This window comes from Adiantum capillus-veneris, chromosome 3 (assembly GCF_014529385.1).
Source record: "Adiantum capillus-veneris isolate H3 chromosome 3, ASM1452938v2, whole genome shotgun sequence".
Taxonomy (NCBI): domain Eukaryota; kingdom Viridiplantae; phylum Streptophyta; class Polypodiopsida; order Polypodiales; family Pteridaceae; genus Adiantum; species Adiantum capillus-veneris.
The window spans coordinates 20,707,307-20,713,400 of NC_140933.1; positions in this window are offsets into that span (position 1 = coordinate 20,707,307).

Below are 6,094 nucleotides of genomic sequence, written 5' to 3' on the forward strand. Positions count from 1 at the left end.
CATCCACTCCCTAAGTCAACAAGTGGTAAGTACATTTTGGTAGCCATAGGCTACCTTACAAGGTGGGTTGAGGCCAGGCTAGTTAAGGAGTCAATACACTTATTGTGGCTCAATTTATCTTTGATCGCATTTGTTGCCATTTTGGAGTGCCATGGGTGCTCATTTTTTATAGAGGTGAGGGGTTTAGAAGTAAGTTGATGCATTAATTGAGAAGTTGGGTGTTTAGCATGGGTTTTCTTCACCCTATCACCCCCAGTGCAATGGTATAGTGGAGATTGCCAATGTGTTGGAATTCAGGCCCGGTGGTTGGGCGCCCGTCCACTTATTCATTTGTTTGTTTATAAGGAGAATAAGGAGAAGAGAGTATTGTACTCTCTAATGATCCACCAACAGGACTGTGTTGTCTTTATCTTCTTCCCTTCTCTCCTTCCCTTGCACTCACAAGATTGGATCCTTCAAGTGGTATTGGAGATCAAGGCAATCGACCCCGAGCCCCGGCTAACCGCGCACGCAATGACCCCAATCAAAGCTTTGGAATTTCTTGAGAAAGCTTCTATAGCAGGTCACAGGCTGTGTACAGAGCTTGGGTTGGGGCAAAGCAATAGGGAAAGCAGCTCACAGGCTATAGCAAGCCAAGGGCAAGCAAAGAAGGCTTAATCGAACATGAAATTTGAGCTTCAGAGAGGAAATTGGGCTGGGGCAATTGTGCTTCAACATCGGTAGTCGGTGAGCAGCAAGGAGATAGAGAGAGAATCAATGGGGAGAGTCGGTAGCAGTAGGAGAATGAGCTCTCTGGGGCAATTGAGCAGCAACACCGAGAGCAATAGAGGGTTTGTTGACCAGGTTCGCGAGCTTGAGCAGGTCGACATCAGGTAGTTGGTTGCGATCCAGAGTGAATAACTCGAGTACATAGAGAGATTCGGGCAGCACTGTGCAGGACAGTAAGCAGAGGCACCACTTGGAGAACAATAGCCAGTAGGTGAAAATGGCCCACACACACACACACGCAGAGCCCAATCCGGCTCGTCAGAATTTCTTTTATAGTTCGTCAAAAAATAGGCAGTAAATCAAATTTTTTTAAAAATTGAGCCTTATACATTTCCTTGTGTGCAAGGGATCACTCCCACGGAGCCCTTGACTAACCCCCCCCCCCCCCCCCCCCCCCCAATTCTCCGATTCCTCGATAAGGGAAATGTACATTTATTACTCAAATGCTCATTACGAGACATGGTCATTTATGCCAGCCGTGACCAATGTGTATTCATTTTTTAGCATTGAAGAATCTATAAATAAATACGTGCAAGAGGGAAATTCTCACTCTTGCAGGGGGGAAGATTGCACCTAGTGTCTATGTTGCTCTTCTCTCCTTTCCTCTCTTCTCTCTCCTTGTGCCGGCGTAGCACTCTGCTCTGGGAGGTGAATCTACATGTGCTTTCTCTCTTTCTCTGCGCTCTACCTCTCTCGTATCAGACTTTCTATGGATTCTATGCATATTCATTAATCTAGGTACGTGGATTATATCGCCGATTGTGTGTTATTTGTATATTTTGCAGGGACACCGCACACCCGTTTGTAGCACCCCGCTCACACACATACCCCGAGCTTGAGAGGCATCTGACAGAGAGAGTGAGCAAGAGTGCTTGAGAGATTGAGCATGGGAAAGTGAGCGAGTGTGTGTGTGTGTGTGTGTGTGTGTGTGTGTGAGAGAGAGAGAGAGAGAGAGAGAGAGAGAGAGAGAGAGAGAGAGATAGAGAGAGAGAGAGAGAGAGAGAGAGAGCAAGATACTCAACATCGGTGATGCCATACCAGGGTTTTGTATTCAAGATCAAGAAACTCCCATCAAGCGGTGGAAGGCGGCTTCGACATCGGCAATTAGCCGTTTCGACCTTGACACCACATCTCCAACATCGGTGAGAGCGGCCTCAACATCAGCTTCTTGCTACTCCGCACCAGCACATTGATTTCAACACCAATTCTTGCGATTCAACATCGGCTCAATATTACCTTTGATTGTGGCGGATTTTTGACATCCGACCCCGACACCGAGTGCTCCCGCGGATGAGTGTTTTCCTACAGACGATCGTGCTTGTGGCATGCTCGGGTGAGGTGCCTCTACCTTAGAGGAGTGACACATGACATCGGCACCGAGCACACCAATCATGCTCTAAATTTTTAACTCTGAGTACCTTTGGCGGCTATTCGACTAGCACATTTCCACCCAATGATGGAAATCGGCACATATTGACAACGACATGCAAGTTATAGGGGGTTTTCTCCAGGTTTCCAGACGCTTATATACACAACACTTATCACATGCGATTTATCAGTCTTTTTGACAATAGTTTCTCTGCAGACAGATATGTTGAGAGATGCATGTTTTCTTTAGTACACAAAAAGTGCTATTGAGCTCTTTTGAGAGAAGATATCCCCGCAGGGATCACTTTTACTGTATGCAGTAGTTCTTGGCACCTATTTGAGTGCAGTCACTCATGTAGGTTGAGCTGCAAAAAAATTGCCTATTGTACTTCGTGTGGAGCCATATTTTTCTATTTTGGCATTTTTCCTGGCTGCTTCTTAGACTCAAACTAAAAGAGCCCTTTCTGAGACTGAGCCCTTTTGTGTCTGCATTAGCCTTTGGAGGGTTGATAGCATGAGGTTTTCTTTGAGCTAGGGTGTTCTTGAATGTTGAGATACTTTTGGTGATATAGGTAGCTGGAGCTCCCCTCTTACGGTACCCATGCCATAGGACATGTATCTAGATGGTTTTTTGTGCTTTTGATGTCGAGTTGGCGGTCACAGAGCAGTGGTTTTGAGCATTTGATGCCCAGTGGTTCTTTTTGAGCAGTTTATGCATTTTTGAGTTGAGTTTTGAATCCTTATACAAAGGAAACTTCGTCAGATTTTTTTCGTGAGTCCATTTTATGCGTTCTTGGTACTTCTTGCTATTCTTACACAGTAATTGTACTACATTTTGGCTTGATTTTTTGCTCCTATTCTAGAGAAAACTCTGTCAAAATTATCCTAGGCCATTTTCCATAAAGTATTTGAATGAAATGAAAGCCATTTTCTTGCTATGTTTGGTACCATCGACATGGAATACCTTCAACACAACCATAAGCAATTCTACACCCAATGGCAAGCTAGATTTTAGCGATGTTGTTGGTGCATTGCTCACTGAGGATATTCGATGTCAATCTCTTGATGCAAGTGTGCATGGTGATGCATATGTGTCTAATGGAAATTGCGACAAGCAAAGGTAGCGTGGTCATAGCCGCGGTCGTTCATAGGTTCACAGGCAAGGTCGTAGCAAGAGTCACGACAAAGACATGCAAAATGAGAGTGTTAATAATGCCATAGAAAGGGGCACTTAACGAAAGATTTCCGCACAATGCAACATGATAAAGGCAAAGAGAAATCAAAGTTTGACAAACCTAAAAGTAGCGTGAATATTGAAGAAATTAATGTGATTGAGTCTCCATCCATTGAAAAAGTTTCTGAAGTGTCAAATAATGTGTTTATTTTCACATCAAATTTGAGTCCTGATGCATTGTTAGTTGATGATGAGTGTTATACGCAGAATTGGATTGTGGAATCAGGTGCTAGCATTCATGTGACTCTTCACAAGGAGTGGTTTTCTACATACACTGCCATACATAGCACGGTGAAGCTAGGAAATTCTTATGAGCTTGATATATGCGGTCTGGGTAGCATCAAGTTTTCTATGCGTAATGACACTGAGTTTATGCTGCATAATGTCAAACATGCACCCAAATTGACAAAGAGTTTGATGTCAGTTGGACAGCTAGATGATTTGGGTTACACTACCATATTTGCTCATCATTCTTAGATTATCAAGAAGGAAAATTTGTTCATGCTTAAAAGCCAGAAGTCTAGCTCATCGTACTTACTTTGTCTCATTTGTGAAAGAGAATTTTATTTGTGTAGTTGAGCTGCCGTCTATAGAGTTGTCGCAGTCGGCTAGGACATATGAGTCAAAAGGGAATGAAATTCTTGGAATGTGCTGGCTACATCCCTATGCTAGATTACTCTAACTTCTCTTTATGTCCATGGCAAACAAACTAGGTTAAGTTGACATCAGCACCTTTGGACAAGGAGTTAGGGAGTCCTCTAGATCTTGTTCATAGCGACTTGTGCGGACCTATGCCAATCAAGTCTCTAGGGGGAGCATTATACTTCCTAACATTCATAGATGACTCTACTAGAAAGGTGTGGGTTTATCTTTTGAAGCAAAAGAGCGACATATTTAGTGTCACTTCTATATTGTCTAAGGACAACTTACCTGAAGAATTTTGGGGAGATGTTATTACGACGGCTACTTACTTGATCAATCGGTCACCTAGTACACCACTAAAGTGCAAGGTTTTGTAGGTGATGTGGACGAGCAAAGAGCCCAATTATGACAGGTTACATGTATTTGGGTGTGAGTCATTCTCAAATGTGTCAAAAGCGCTTAGATAAAAGTTGGACCCCATATCACACAAGTGCATCTTCATTGGATATGGTGTAGACGGAGAGACAGGATATCGTCTCTGGCACCCCGAATCAAAGAACATCATACACAGCTTAGAGGTGATATTCAACAAGTCTAAGATGCATAAAAAGTCGGTGAAAGACATTGAGTATCACAAAGTATGGTTTGAGGATGTTTTCTCACCACCAATTACACAGAATGTTGGATGTGTTAGTGATGACCTTCCACTAGTACACACACACATGTTGCTCCAAAGAGAGAGGAGTCTAGTGGTTAGGCACTTCGAAGGTCTACTCGTACATCTAATGCACCTGAGCGTTTTGACCTAGGATTGGACTATTTACTAGTCACTGATTGCGGTGAACCCACTTGCTAAAAAGAGGCCATTCAAATGGACGATAGCGTGAAGTGGGAAGAGGCTATGCAATTTGAGTATAACTCAATCTTAAAAAATGAAACTTGGGAATTGACAGAGTTACCTACGGGTAAACAGACATTGCCATGCAAATGGATGTACAAGAAGAAGTATATCATCTTCAGCCTAAGTATACGGCTAGATTAGTTGCTAAAGGTTTCAAGAAAATGAAAGGTGTGATTTTGATGAAATCTTCTCTCCAATGGTCAAGATGACTACATTGCATCTTGTGCGTGGTCTAGTAGCCATTGAGAACTTGGAATTGATCCAAATGGATGTGAAGACAACGTTTCTTCATGGGGATCTTGAAGAGGATTCTTACATGAAATAGCCAGAAGGTTTTACGATAAAGCCTGAGAAGCCAACACGGGTAGAACTGGTGTGTAGATCAAGAAAGCTTTGTATGGATTAAAGCAAGGCTCAAGGAAATGGTACATCAAGTTTGATAAGTACATTCATCCCCAAGGTTACATACGGAGCCAAGAGGATCATTGCTTGTACAAAATGAGGATTTTGTACGTGGATGAAATGCTCATAGCCTGGAAGTCAAAAGATCAGATTGCACTTCTCAAGGATGCCTTAAGCAATCAATTTGCTATGAAAGATTTGGGCGATGCACATCAATTTCTTGGTATGTGTATCAAGAGAGATTGCAAATGTGGTATACTTGAACTTTTGCAGGAAGAGTATATTCACAAGGTCTTACAACGTTTTAATATGCAGAAGAGGAAAGCATTGAGTACCCCAATGGCACTATACAAAAACTTAGCAAGCATGATTGTCCCAAATCAAAAAGGTAGAAATGGCAAGGGTGTCGTATTCCTTGGCAGTTGACAGTCTCATGTTTGCCATGGTTAGCACACAACCAGGCATTGCATATGTAGTGGGAGTGGTCAACAGGTTTATGGAAAATCCAACCAAAAAGCATTGGGAAGCAGTGAAGCACATCTTGAGATACATCAAGGGATCAGCTAACAAGTGCTTATGCTTTGGGAACAGTAATGCATCCATAGTTGGATACACTGATTTGGATTATGCAAGTTGTGTGGACACTACATTTTCTTGTTTGTTGGAGCGGAATTTCCTTGGAGAGCATGTATCCAAAATTGCACTTTGTCTTCCACCACTTAGGCGTACTATGTTGCAGTTTCTAGTTCCAATAAGGAAGTTATCACTACAAGAGGTTG